The following is a 15,789-nucleotide window of genomic DNA, read 5'->3' on the forward strand; positions in this document are numbered from 1 at the left end:
ACAGTGGTAAGAAAAGGGTCCATATTGCTAGTCGACTTTTTGATCCCTTAGAGGGGTTTGGGGCTCATCATCAGGACTCTTAGCCTAAATGTGCCAGAGAAAAGAAGGACAAAAAAAGAAAAAAAGAGAAAACGATAGACATCCATAATTAGAAAGGAAAGGGAACACGGAAAACAACTTACGTGTGAGGTTCAATCGCAAAAGGCTAGTTACTTACAAACCAAGGATCGGGATGAAATTCCTTCGAAAAATTAGGAGGGCCCCACCCTAAAAATAGGGAAAATATTAAAAGCTGGTAATGCTAGGGTAGGGGAATGTAGGCTTGAGAGGAGATTATGGAATAACATATGGATAACTTAAGCCTGGAACAATCTTATCACCATTCCACTCTATGCTGACCACCACATATGATCTCCGCAGATCCAACATGTGCTTTCCATTTTAAATGCAAGAGATTATCTGGCCATGAATACCACTTGCTGTGACCCATGATAGAAACACTGAGTGCATGAAAGATCACACTGGCATTTATCACTGAATTTACAATTGTTGCCTCCTAGAAGTATTTCCTAGAGCATATCCACATCAGGTTTTTATCTATTAAGGAATTGCAAAACCATCTATCTATTCAATGTATGTTCCAATCCACTTACGTTCCGTGGAAGTATCTTGAGGTTACTCTGTTTTTCAGCCATGTTTAACAAGCAGTCTACTTACTAATGCATTAGTATCCATCTCCAGTATTGTATGAAAACTAAATACCTGTGATCCTGACACAAAAAAACATAAAATCCAACTTTACCTAGCCGCCACCGTCGCTACATCTTTGCGTTTTGAGTTTTGAACTGCCTAAAATTGCTTTGTATATCAACTGAATGTAAATAAGAAACCGAAACCGCTAAGGGGAGTACAAGGGAATGGAAAATGCATATACAACTACCCAACATCCCAATAGCCGACCTACAAGGCATTAAGTGGCTTGTGTCTATTTCTCCCATCTCCAGTCTAGAAATATCTGGGGATATCTTATATCACTGTGTCTATTTCTGGTTCTCAGCTATTGTGATTGTCAAGCTGCCTTCCACAATGTCTGGCCTCTCAGCAATGAGTTGGTAAATCCTCCAAGTCCATTGTATGTGCCTGGACTTTCTCGCACCCTTTAGCCTGATCATACTGAGTCCATAGTGGTTGTTTCTCCTTGCACCACCATCTTTGTTTCATTTTCATCTGTTTGTCGAATTTCTAATCTGGTATTACTTCCAGTTCATGCAGGAGAACCAATAGACTCGTCTCCTTTGTCATTAAGATGATCCGGGCTATGAATGTCTCTGGTGAAATCCTGTTTCGTCCGTTGCCTGTTGTTCTGGGATTTTTCCTACCAACACCCATCTTGCTAGTCTCAGGCTTACTTGAAGAGCCATGCCTTCCCTTTACTGATAACCTACAGTTGTGTAGGCGATAATATCATGATGAGGGATATGAACCCGAAACCGGTCCCAGGATGCTTGCTTCCGGTCCAGGGAAGACATGGCTTGGCAGTTCGGGCTGGACTGTTCCCATGAGGCACAGGGTCAAGACTGATTTGCATATGGCTGGGTTCAAACTGGAACGGCATGGTGAGCAAAAAAACGATGGATTTAGACCCAGATCTCTGTAATGGGGTGAATGTATGACATTGTTCTGCATTCTGTCCATCAACTGTTGTTTTTTTGCTTTTGTCACCCCGAGTGGGAAGGGTATGTCCCGACGTGGGTCCCGTGCTCTCCATGCCACTGGAATCAAGCTATCCTGGCTGAAGAGGGGTGAAACCCCGAAACCGGTCCCAGGATGCTTGTTTCCGGTATAGGGAAGACATGGCTTGGCAGTTCGGGCTGGACTGTTCCCATGAGGCACAGGGTCAGACTGAATTGCATATGGCCATGTCTGAACTGGGGTGGTGGAGTGAGCTAAAGAATGATGATGGATTAAACCCAGATCAGTTGACTGGGGGTGAGTGTTTGATTTGCTCAAGCGCTCCGTCCATCATCCTCTTTGGTATCGCTGAGAATATCATGTTGTTCAGTTCAGTTCTGCAAAGGCCCATTTCAAAGTGTCAAAACATTTTGTTTGTTACTCTACTGCCATAGAGAAGTCAGAAAAAAGAATATTGTCAGTATTTTCTTATTGAATCTGTCCCCGACTCCCAGCTGTTTGTCAGACGATATTGCATTCTCGATAATTGAGGAGCTGGGCTGTTATTGCTCTTGGTGGTGCCCACACCTATGGCAGAGGCACCCTGCGTGCCCTCTCCATTTAGAAGAATTTCAACAAGATGTTGAGTTTGAGGATCCTTATGATCCAGTCTCCTACAAAGAGCTCCACCCTCAGGGTTCACTGGCACTCGCCCTATTTGAATCTTGTTTCACCGGGTACTTTCCTCTCTGTCATCCACGCACACTTATAGTATTTTGGTCTTTGACTGGAAATTTACCACTGATGTCTTCAAGATCTTAATGTCTGATGTTATACCTGTGAGCACCTATTCAGTTGTCCCACCCAAATGTCTAGCGGCCGAGGGGCAGAGGAGACAGACAAAAGGAGCGAGTGGCCTATCATCTCTCTGGGAAGTCGGTTTGTCCCTGGTTGCCTCCACTACAGATCTCAGCAGACTTTTCTCCAAAGGCCTCACCACCACAATCACATTTCCTGCCCTTCCGCTTTCTTCCAGCCTCAAATGTCCTGGCTTGCCACTCAATTCATCTACCCCACCACCTCTCTTCTAGCAGGTTCCTCCACAGGTGTAGTTTTTCACTCTAATCCTCCACCTGGGTTCGGCTCAGCCACCTACAGCATCAGCCTGCAAGCACACCAGTCCCCAGTAGACTGCACACAGACACAGTAAGAGGGTGAGGGGTCAGATCGCTTCAGACTGGTTTCAACAGGTCCTTTGAGGGATTGCAATGGTAGGCATACTGCAGGTCCTCCCATGCCTCCTGGGGCTCCAGAAACTAATGCCACCTGTGCTTTGGGGGGTAAAACAGGATATTTATGCTAGATTTACATGCAGAAACAAGAGAACTCAGACATAGGTGGCCATTTTCGGGGTCCTTTGCCATGCCCCCAAACAATGACCACTTTTTAAGGAAAACTTGATTTCTCTGAGTCAATCACCTACATAGAAGGCTATTCTCAGTCCACAAAATTCATTATTTATTTGTGTTGATTCTTTCTATTATTTTTCTTTATGCGTGCTTGCTAGTACATGGACTTTCTGATTTGAAGAATTTTGAAATTTTCGTTTTTAATTCATTGTCAGAGTATTTTTGAGTAAAAGTATATTGCAAACAAGCAAACATTTAGAACATAGAAGAGGTAGATTTAGAAAAAACTGGGGAAATCCTTATTTTTTTACTTTCATTGAAGTCGGTGTTTTTCTAAGTGAAAGTAAGATTACACAGGCATTTTTGTACGTACGAAAAAGAAAACACAAATTAGGACTCCTATATATTGGCTGGGAAGGCATTTATTATATGCCTGTTTATGTGAACTTTTATAATTTTCTAACCCGAGTTCCTTAGAATGTATTCTATCTCTGTAACAAAGTCATTTGGAATATGTCAAGGAACAATTCGAAGAGGCACCCACATCACGCAATCTAGGATGCAGTACTTAGCTAGAGTCACATATTTATTTCCATAGTGAATTAGATATTTCCATGAAAATGGAAAACACTTTTGTAATATCATTGTCACAGAACAGTGGTCAGCATTGTCCAAAACATAACGATTGTATGATGAGCATCAAGGCTTTAAGTGGGTGGGTCTAGCTGGTGCTCAGCACCAATAGTTCTATAAAGCTGATGCTGAGACGGGTCACCATCGGGCTCTCCATTTTTGCCCTCACCCTCAGGATGAAAAAATAAATCTTAACTCTGCAACAGTGCCATCCTTCACTGCCTTTGGTGTTATTTCAAAGAGACTCGTCATAGTTTTTTCACAGTCTCACCATTTCAGAACTGAAGGATTTTAAATGTTATACTACGATGCTTATTTATGTTATGCAACTAACAACCATTGACAAAGCCAATAGTACAGGCTTGTTGTATCTGTAATGTTACTTGCTGCATTATATACCTGGATGCAAGGACAGAAGTAGAAAAATACCTGTTGGGCGGCACACTAAGCTAAGCATAGATTTTCTGCTTATGTGTTTTTAAGCTACGCCTTTAATTATAGAGGCCGTGCCCCTTTGAGACACCCCCCAGTTTTTTCATCCCACTTAAAGCCCTGGTGAGCACGTATAAGAGTAGTTCATAAAGGAATCAATGAACAGAACAAATAAATAATAACATTAGGAATCCCCTTAACTTTACACACTTATAAAAAACTAATATTAGAAAAAAAGCACTTTAAAACGTGTTCTCTAGCTGTGTTAATGTCCCCTGACTGATAAATAACAAAGACAGAAAAAACAAAAGGACTACACAACGACCTATTTCAGCATAGTGCTTGGCCCTTTGCAGGATATTCGAATATGAACAAACGGGCGGTAGTTTGATCTCAGAAGAGTGAGGAGAGAAGGGAGGACACGTGCTCACAGGCCGGCCACTGCTCTGATGCTCCGAAGCAATCACCAGTCCGGACCTGCCCTGCCTGAGGAAAGCCAAGCCCAGCTGGCGTGCTTTACCCTGATTGGCCGGCCTTGTTGGCATGGAGACCGCTCTAAGCAGCCCGCCCCTTGCTGGTCGACTGTTGACTGTCAGTGCTCGTGCGTGGTGCGTCAACGGTCAGACGAGTAGAGAGCTTCCCCCATGGCCGCTGGACAAGTACAGACTCCAACACCCCAGCTCAAGTTAACGTCCCATCCGAGACAAACGGGAATATCCCGGTCCCGCAAAACCCATTGCTAGACTCCTGGGTAGGCGGCATTAGCAGCCGCATGTAACCTGCCTGGCAGCCCTGGGTAGCCACGAAGGGTAAGGCGCTGCTTTGACTGAAAGGCTTTGCTGGGGGAGGGGTAACCTCATGGCGGGGGAAAGATATTGGGCCATGTAGGGTTGATAAAGCAGCAAACTCGGAGGCAGCCTTTAAAAACAGAGGCTCAGTACTGAATTGTTAATGTTCTCGTCAGCCATGCCATTGCTAGGCATTTGTAATTTAGAAGCGCGTTCACAGTGTGCAACAAAAGCTCGTTTACACTACTTTTTCCATAAACATACATTCCAACATTTTAAAAGAGGAAAGTGGCAGATTTAAAAAAATATTGGGAGAATGTATTTCTCCCATTGATTTCTATTGAAGCAGGGACATTTTCAGGCGGGAGACAGCTTAAAAAATAAACAAACACAAAAATTGCTTCAAGCATCGCGAGTCTCCCGCCTGAATCGGGTCTATTCTGGCATGTGTGCATAAATGTTCCCATGATGTAGCTTGCCCTCAATGGCAGTAGCGTAGTGGAAGAAAACTAAAATCACGATTTGTAGCATAGCGTTTACCCATGCCCTTCACCACTGCTGCTTGCTCCTAATATCAGGAAAATTGTATTTTCCATTTTAAGGGTGGCACCTCCAGCTAGTCTTTGCCTTTTTTTTTTGCCATCTGCACATTTTTGTGGGGTTACAATTCCCAATATGCAATTTGCTGTGCTTGGTGGTTATGCTCCAGCGCGAAGGGCACATTTACATATTTTCCCTATGTCACAGACTCGTCATACTACCTTATTCATACGTTCATTCATTGGTGGGGCCCATAACGCCAACACACATTTGTCTCACTTGAATCTGTACACAGGAGAAAAAGCGCTGGACATGTGGGGGTACCTTGTTACCTATCTGAAGCAAATTTCTTTACATTAACACCTATAGAATCCTGACTTAAACATAAAGGCACTCCACCACTTGGTCGACGGACCAATTAGTTGGACTGGTTGATGGTGATTTAGAACCCGCTAAACACAATTAAAGCCTAGGAAACCTTTGATTAATCCTTAGTACCAAATTAAAGAACCACAACTCATTTCTTATTAATCCAAATCTTGTTTATCTAATATTAATTTAGCATTCAGGCAATATAGAATAAAACATGATTCAATTGGTTTCACAGCGACATCAAATCTTTAGAACATAATCATCGATTTCACCTTTTATTATATTTACCCAAAATCTCAGGTTGGTGACCCTCCGATTACAGGGATGCAATATCCAAAATCACAACTTCATTCTCCCGCACTGACTGTCCAACCCACGGCAATAATCAAGCATCAGATGGAAAAGCTTTCCCGAATTTCAAAGAAACCCAAGGTGAACCAGGGAAATCTTCGTCAGTTCCGTGCAGACCCAATGCCATAGACGATCAGCCCAACGAACCAACCCCCCTTCGCGGACGAGGGTCTTTATACCCTTTTCCCCCCTTTAGGTCAATGTGCAACAGTGTTTGCAGTAGACAGTGTTCTGATTGGCTAATTCAATTCAGCTGGTAAGTTCTTGGAGTTTTCTCATGTTCGCCTGTTTTCTCATGAGACCGGGCTTGGCAGAGAACAACTGTATATCTTTTAATGCGGGTCACAGGCAAAAGTTCAGAAGTAACAATAAGCAAGCCTCCTCGTACAGGTCCCTCATTTTCCCCTTGGTAGTTCACACTGCTCATCATTTGGCAGTTCTCCATGCTCCTATCCTTGACAAGGAACACTCTGGTTCGGGGTTGGGGTCACTTGGAGATCTCCAGAGCCATCCCGATTCTGTGCAGTAGACATCGCGCTCACATGACGGTGGCACCTCCGGAACTCCATTTTAAGTACTGTGGCCTAGCAGGCCCAAATGCCAACTTCAGCAAAAACAGACATAACAGTAATTAGAATATAAAAATGAAGATTCTAATGTTTAATCCCACACTAACCCCAGTATATATTAGTATTTCCTAGCTTGTAGCATCATTTAAAGCAATAATACTCACCATTCTGCAGCACTGGAAGCACAAACCATTACAAATGCAACACAAATCATGCAGCTTTCTATTTCACCACGTTCTAAAGTTAATTCGCGTACCACAGTTAATACATTTTAATTGTTTTGCCATGCAATTAGCATTTTAATCCCATGTGCATCTCGTGTTTATCAAGGTGCAAATGTTGATTAGTCGTTCCACTCCATACTAGTTAGTACAAGTTAATGCATAATATGGTTAAGGTTTACTTTCATGCAAAATAGAGGAGGTATACAACATTTTTGTTTTACCTGCTCCATTAGTTAAAAAAGGCAACAGTTTCTTGGGCGAAAGCAATACAACTGTATACATTGGATGAGCGTTTCGGAGGGAAGGCGGCATGCGTTGTTCTGGTTCATTGATACGTTATAACTTATAAGCTTACTTACCGAGTTGTATTCAAATGGTGGTCACCTATTCACACGCATGGGTGTTCAAGCAAGTGCACGTTTATGTACCACACCTTTGTACCACCTGTAGGATACGTACCCTTGTTTATATTGACATGCATGCATGTTACTCTAAGATAAAACAAAGATAGCAAAAAAATGCCAACAGTGGCTAAAGGTGTGTCCCACATGCTGGGGCCGCTCAACAGCTATCCGGGATGTTGTCTGGTCGCCTATCCATGAGTTTAATACTGATGCACAGGCAACTATCGTGAGAGTTTCAACTCTAGGTATTACATGTCATGGTATTCACATATGCAGGGCTACCGTTGGTGCAGCAGGTGCAGCGGCACTTGGGGCCCAGAGCTCCATGGGGCCATTGAACTATTTAATTGATGTACTTTACTACCCCCAACAGCACTTGCACCAGGGAAACCTTGCTGTGCTACTGGGTAGTCCATGGTCCTCATTTGCATTAACAGCTGTTTTATGCCAATTTTCAGACCACTAAATTGACAAAATCGAAATATTCTGATCTTGCACTCAATCATACTCTGTAAAGTGTCATCCAGAGTGTCACACATAATGCATTGAACTATCACACATAAGCGCACTAAAACCCGGTAAATTTCACACGTAAGTGAACTGATAACATGCCTGCTGTGCATGTGACTACGACAGGGTTTCCACCTTTATAATTTTTTATAATTTTTGAGGTTCTCAAAGGGCCAGGAGCCTGTAGATGAATAGGAAAGTATATACAATCTACAGTATCCTTTAAAAAACACACACAATCTTTCTTTTTGCTTAAACATTTTCTGTCCAAAATGAGGTAGGATTTTCAGGTTTGAAAACTACCAATTAGTATTTTGATTACATAACAGGAACTGACATTACGTGGCTCTGGGCCGGTTGGTGAAAACACTGGATATTATACACAAGATACTGGACCCAGATTGAAGGAAACGTCATGATGGCTGTTTACCCATATGACGTATGCGGAAATAAACAATATGACGTAAATGAATAACTTTTGAGCACAATGGCCATCCCCAACCCCACTGATGCATATCAATACCGTGTAGTGTGCAGTCAGTAGCTCCATAGCTGCTCTGAGGTATGCGGTTCAGTACTTTACAGTTTGGAGTTGTTGGTCAGTTTTGTTTTCCTGCTCAGAGAGCTGGTGTCCACTTGAATTCAATTGTGTGACTCACCAAAAACAGAAGAACGACCAAGATAAAAGTGTAGGCTGTACTTTGCCTGAACAAGTAGCCTACACCCTATGTAGGGGTAGCAAATATGAGAATAGCTGTCAAGTCACTTGCGAACTGTGGGTGTCCTCCTCATTTTGAAGCTGACACCAGCGCAACCACAAATGTAACTGAAGTGATGAAGCACACAGGATTGTAGGTAAGTGCTTTATTCTCGAGTGCTGACCTTCACCCGCAGTTTAACCAAATTAAAAAACATTCATTCTCATGAGATTTTCAAACACTCTCTTCAGGACCCTGAAGCCAAGGAGGTGCAGAGGAAAGGGGAGCTGGGCTGTGAAGGAGAGAAGGGGTTTTTTGCTACAAGATGAGATGGAGATGTAGGAATTGTTGTAAATGAAGTAGGATCCTTGTAGGTAATCAATCCAGGAGCCAGTAGTGTGGATTATGTAGGTTTATTCAGTTACAGGTAAGATGGTACAGGCCCCACCGGGAGCAGCATCCTGCTGCTCAGCCCCACTCATTCCATCTGACCACTCATCCAAACCATGCACTCATGAACATTCTATTACATCACACTCACACAGGCTGAGCAGCAAGGAACTAGGAGACACAGGATATAACACATCTCCTTCCTTCAGAAAACAATAAAAACAACAGGAAGCAAAGTGAAAGAAAATACATATTCACACTTGTTGTACACGTAAGCAACCAATACTAAATCACGAGGAAAGATCACATTTCATCATTAAAATGTTAAAATAAAATTAGGTCACATAAGATAATATAGCTTAAATCACTGCATTGCTAGATTTGTAAAGGAAGAGAACATTGGATTATCACATACATGAATCATCACATTCCTAGAATTGTGAAAGGATGTTCATTGCAAACACCACTAACCCACACCACATCACGCTATGCAAAGGAACACACATATTCCGGGCAGGATGCGACCTCCACACCCTACCACTGTACGCGCTGCAGAACCACTACAGCACACCACGTCAAACTAAGCAAAGGAACACACATGTTCCAGGCAGGATGTGACCTCCACACCCCACCACTAAAGGCTTTTAAACCTAAAAGAACTCATAGCACACACAAACATCATCCGACCCAACAAACGTAACCGACCTCTCACTCAGGGTAAAATCCAACCATCAGAAAATGTAATACACAGTACACTGAAACCGTAATGACATGTATAGGCATAGCATTAGAAATATACATGGTGCACACAAACAGTAGCTACCAATAGCAGTCATATGATTGGTGAGGAGCCTCTCACCCAAGACCACTACCAAAATAACCCAGAATGAATACACCAATGACTTGGTTAACAGCTCCTGCAAGACTTCACCTCTGTAGCATGTTCTTAAGTTCATACCCACCACCACGTGAGTTAATCTATTGCCAAAAGTTGAGGTACATTATAACTCCCCTCCAGTTGAACAGTTCTAGAAAACTACAGTGCCGGTAAAAATCTTTATCCTTTCTTGCCTTAGCAGTCCTCGGCAATGTTTCATCAGGGCTCAATTCACCTAGACAGCCGTTGGCAGAGAATACGGCATCATGGCTGAAACAAAACACTCTTCAGTAGAAACTTGGGATGAACAGGGAAGGCGTGTGTTTGGTACTAGCTGAGGCGTTCAATCCACAAACTCGCCTCAATCTTGAATACGCGTGATCCCCTGTCAATGTTCTCAATGTGTCCAACACATACAGCGTTGCTGAGTAATCACGTAATGACCACCTTGCGCTGCTTCAACAACAAACCGCTGTGTCAAAGGAACTCAACGACGTCACATGTTTCGCCCACAATGCAATTTCCAGCAATCCAGCTCTGCTTCCAGAATGGTTGTTTCTCACCACACAGCCGAATCCTGTTGCTGCGACGTTGCTTTGGAAGGACCCGTGAGTGCATTATTCAAATGTTTTTTAAAAGGTACACACTGTTTCACGCGCCTGGTGGTAACTTCCACAAACTTTAATGCATGTAAACTTCGTTCAGCACGGCCCAAATAGGTGTCTTACTGACTCTGCGGCGCCCCTCCTCAGTTGCACTGCCAAATAACCGCATTGCCAGCTGTGCGCCGCATACATTGACACAGGTTCACTTCACACGTCTAATCACAGCACAATCCAATAGAGTGTATAAGAGCTCCAGCATCACAAAAAATAAAACATTGCAGAAAGTAATTGCCCTGAGCCATGTAAAAGGTGGTTAAATCAGATCAAAGCACCCAAAAATAGTTCCAATACTAGACTGAAGATTGGTCATTAAAATAGATGCTGTGGGTTCTCACCAAATGAATGTTAGAAATCATCACGCAGCATACATGCCGTTAACTGTCCTTCGAGTCGGCTGCTCTTCCTTTAAGCTTGTAATGTTAAATGCTCCAATACTCCAAATTTGTAAGCTGTGTGTAAGCTGCGTGTTTCAAGCATAAGGTCACACAACAATTTTGTACTATGTAGGCTGATTGTAGGCTGGCTGTTGTCTGGCTTTCTATTGTGTAGGCTGATATCCAACGCCCAAATATCTAAAGTGCAGGCAGTTTGTAGGCTGGCTGGTTTCAAGCCATTCAAGCCACACAATGTCCAACACCCAAAACATACTTCTGTAGGCTGTCTGTTGTAGAAGACACCGGTAGGGCATCCAAGGCGTTGATCTGGCTTATTTTAGAGCTTCTTTTCAGACTCTGGAAATCTTCTTTTTAGTTTCTTGATCAATTTCTTGTCTCTGCATGCGTAGTTCTTTCAAAATCGCCGTCACTTATCTAAATGATGTAGAGTCATTGTAGGTAATCAATCCAGTAGCCATTAGTGTAGATTATGTAAGTCCAGAAGCGTAGCAAGTGTACCATGGGCTTTGGTGTATGCAAGGAAAATGGCCCCATTGACTGTTGTTGAGCTAGTAAAATACAGAGGTTATCGAGGTTCTGGGCCCTGGTGCCATGGCACCTGCGGTACCAATGATAGCTGCATCTACATGTGAGGCTGAAGAAGACCGATAGAAGATGGTAAACCGAGGACAGCAGAACATAACAGAACCGGGGCAAACCGGCGCAGCAGCTGAACGTGAGAAGGAAAGGAAAAGCTGACATAGTGAAGTCAGAGGAGAGTGGAAGTGAAGGAAGGTGTAGCTGTGCTCAGAAGGGAAAGGAGAGCTTGGTGAAGAGAGGGGAATTTGTGTAAAAGGAGAGAGGAGCTGAGATGAGGTATGGTGAAGGAAGATGAAACAAGGCAAAGAAGAGTTGGGGAGAAGGAAGGGACCAGGAGTAAAGTTGGGAGAATATTGTGATTGATCAACTAGTTCCGAAGGAGGAAAAGAAGAATTTGAGTGAAGAAGAGAGGCTAGAGCTGAGTCAGAAGTTTGAAAGAAAGGCTGAAGTAAAGGCGGCAGAGGGGAGTAGGAATGAAAAAGGGACAATGTAGCAACTGCTCAGCTGTGACTGAACGCTGTAAAGATCCAGGAGTGGAGGAGGAAGGAGCAAAGCTAAGCTGACTGAACGCTGTAAAGATCCAGGAGTGGAGGAGGAAGGAGCAAAGCTAAGGTTACAACCCGTAACACGATTTTACCCTTGCATATCGAGTACAAGAATATTGTGGTACACCAGCATTGTGGACAAAATATTGAGAGAAAAGTTATCAAAAGGTAAGTGCATAGATGTAAGTATAGATTTACTATTTTTACCTCCACATCTATGTACCTTGATGATATATGCTGTCAAGGTACATATGAGTTAGGTATAGAAAATCTATACATACCTACCTTTTAATATTTATATGATACATAGCATCTGTTCCCAGAGGTACTTATCGATCGATTGAAGAAAGGCTGAGTGAATCTCCAGGGATTTTAATTTATGTTCCTGGGGTAAAACATAAATCTTTGTAGTGAATTAATTAGTCCACTTAGCCAATACATGGCTCCATTATACCCGCTGTTCCATTTTGGTAGGGAATTTGAGCAAGACTACCTATCATTTTAGCTCCTGTCACCCACAAACTTCTCGGGGTTCCCACAGCCACCTGTGAGTAGCTCATCCACTCCAAGTTTTTGCTTCCCATTTTGGAACTTGTAGCTCTGATTTGGTAATTGTCGAAACAGGACTACAGCACCCTGAAAGCACAGTGAAATTGCGATTCTCCTAATTACATGCCAAGAGAATCGGAATTTCATTAAAGACACGCAGGATAACATTATGCATATTTTAAATATGCATGGAGTTGGAATTTAAAGAAATATGCATAATGGCAGCCTCCGGTCTTTTAATGAAATCGTGGACTGGATGAGCTACTCATGCATGAACTTTGTAAATACTATGTTCATTGGTGGGGTTTGGCCCGTACAAGATGCGAATGGGCTCAGCTGTTCTGTGAATATTTGACAAGCAGATGGTGGGACGGAGGAGTCATTTTAGATTATTCACACCTGCCTCAGATTTTGACTTTTATAGTCTCGATTCATGCCCATAGTCAAAACGTGTAAACAGAAGTAGCGAATTCCTTAAAACAAGCCAGAAGTTTTGAGAACACTGTCATCCTAGGAGAACCCCACTTCTGAACACTGTTCTGTATGGCTGGAGTGTTATTTCGCACACAATGCCCAGTTTTCAACAGTATCTGCACATGCTGTAAGTGAAGGAGTGGACACATATGAGAGTATGACTACACAGTCAATAAGCTCTTGAAACTCCACTAAGCATGTAATGACCCAAGCATTCCTTTAAAGATCAAGCCCAATTCCAAGCCTGTGTGTGACAGTGTCTTTAAATCTTATTCTTCTGCAATTTGGCCAATTCGCCAATGTGTGTTAAATGCACACATGCTAAAAGCTGCAGAGCTTTCAGCTTTTACAGGACTATGTCTCAGTATTTCATCGAGTACAGGTTTTTTAATGCTGGTGCTGAGTTTATAATGGGACTAACAGAACTACAAGTCTCTAAAGGTAAAGCAGAAACCTGGACTGGAGCAGCCCTCTGTGTGGACTTCCAAAACTTGACAGACCATATTTTAAGATGAGGCCAGTAGCCCCCAAATAAAATGTGTATCTTTAATCTCTCTCAAGGTATGACCAAAATGAGTGGCAGGGTGTGGTTTAAAATCAATAATTTCCCCAACTTGTACAAAATCTTCCTTGGAAGAGATAGCCCAAAACCGATGCTGCAAGTGTAGGGTATATGGGTGGAAGTTTTTTTGTTTTGACCCTATGTGAGAAGTGTTTTGATGTCATGCCTGATGATCACTAAAGTGTGGTTATCGGATGCAGAGCATGGCGGTGTGACGGGTGAGGGTATGTGGGAGTTAGACACGGAAACTGTAATTGTAATAAGGACTAACCAGCTTACCCTCTGGGGCAGCGGGATGCTATGCGCTCGCTTGTACACCAAAAAGAGGGGGGATCCGAGAGGGCCCAGTAATCCGTATGGTGACATGTGCATGGCAGAGATACTGTAAAATGCGTAAAAGGATGCCAAAAGGGCAACCATGGGAATTGGTAACATAGGAAGTAACTATACACTATTCTAATTTATAGCTAAGAGGAAGGGAAAGTGTCCCCATTCCTACTACAACAAATAAGTAGCGCCATATAGACATTGTGGTAAGCATGGCGTGTGGCATATACCCACCAACGGCTGGGCGAGGCCTGTAGATCTAGAAACATATAAATAAAAACTGTGTGTGGGATGATGACTCCTAAAAGGAATTGTTATATTATTGCACAATGACAAAGACACCCTAGTAGATACATTTGCATACATATCAATATGTATATGAATCACTCTCAACCTCTCATGCAGCACTCACATCACACCACACCTGCAGGAGCTCTACTGGCTCCCCATACACAAACGAGCACAATGCAGACTCCTCATCCACGCTTTCAAGTCGCTACGTAAACACTGGTCCAGCATAACTCCACAATCGCATCTGCTTTCACAAATCGTCCAGACACCTTCGCTCTCCTACTTGCACAAATCCCATGCATACAGAAAGCCAGGAACAGCTGTTGTTCCTTTCCATACATAACTCCTAAAGCATGGAACTACCTCCCATATACATATAAAAGCCTCCTCCTCAGTTCTTGAATTCTATACGAACCTTAACAGGCTTTTCCAGTAGTCCCCTAGACTCTAGGTTTTTTGACTAGACTCACACATGTTCAGTGCCAGGATAACCTCCTGGGTGATAGTGGGCTCTTCAAATCTGCATTGACTCAGATCAATCTAACCCCTCTATCACCCCACCTGGGCCTACCAACAGAATCATTCCCAGACCTTTGGTCTCCTCCTCGCCAGCTCCTCCCTCTAAATTTGAGTCTGAAACCCATCCACTGGCTTACGACACTACTCAACCTGGGCTTACCAACAGAATCGTTCCCAGACCTCTGGTCTCCTCCTCGCCAGCTCCTCCCTCTGAGTCTGAAACTCTTCCATTGGCCTACGACACAAGTCAACTCAGCCCCTCTACCCCACCACCAACGCTTGTCAATAAAACCGCCATCAAACCACTGTTCTCCTGCCTTCAAGCGCCTCCCTCCTATATGGATATCGAAACTCTGCATCACAGAGCGGCGAATTTAACGCAGAGAATCCATAACTCCATTCTGGATCTAAAAACCCTCCTTCACCTCACTGAACTCGCCTTCTCTAAGCTCAAGCCTCGGGAAACTCACCCCCCTCCCTATCACTGAGCCCCCACTACCGCTATCCCGGAGACACCTTCGCCCTCGCAAGCAACCATGCCACCTCTTGGAGGAGGAAATTCTAGCTCTCCCCATCTCCTACAACTCTACTCTTGCCATCCCTGCCCTAACAACCCCTAGTCCACTAGACGTGAATGTTGAACATGCCATTCGCACGGTCAACCCCAACAGGTCAGCTAACCTCCGCAACAGAAGTGTGGTTAATAGCAACCTAGCGCCAGTACCCCTGTCCACCCTATTGCATGACACTCTCTCCGACCCCCCTTTATCTAGCCTCCTAATTAACTGCCGCTAAGCAGTTAAGCATGCCACCGACATCGCAGATCTCATACTGAGCCAAAACATCGATTTAGCAATCCTGACCGAATCGTGGCTCAACGAATCCTCATCTCCATGTCTAGACCTCCTAGTCCCTCCCAACTACAGCATTGCCAGGCTGGACAGGCAATCCAGCAAAAAAGGGGGAAGCATTGCCTGCATTTACCGCTCTAATCTCCTTGTCACGGAACTCCTGG

At 43.6% G+C, this 15,789-nt stretch overlaps 1 long non-coding RNA gene across 1 annotated transcript in view; it reads left to right on the top strand.

Annotated features, from left to right (window-relative positions):
- Positions 1-4,751: 4,751 nt before the first annotated feature.
- LOC146783258 (uncharacterized) overlaps positions 4,752-15,789 on the top strand; it is a 197,037-nt gene continuing 185,999 nt past the window's right edge. Inside the window, exon 1 of the long non-coding RNA XR_014970459.1 lies at positions 4,752-4,954. This is a non-coding gene — a long non-coding RNA (uncharacterized LOC146783258). The remainder of the gene's footprint in view (positions 4,955-15,789) is intronic.

Source organism: Triturus cristatus, chromosome 11 (assembly GCF_964204655.1).
Source record: "Triturus cristatus chromosome 11, aTriCri1.1, whole genome shotgun sequence".
In the NCBI taxonomy this organism is placed as follows: Eukaryota; Metazoa; Chordata; class Amphibia; order Caudata; family Salamandridae; genus Triturus; species Triturus cristatus.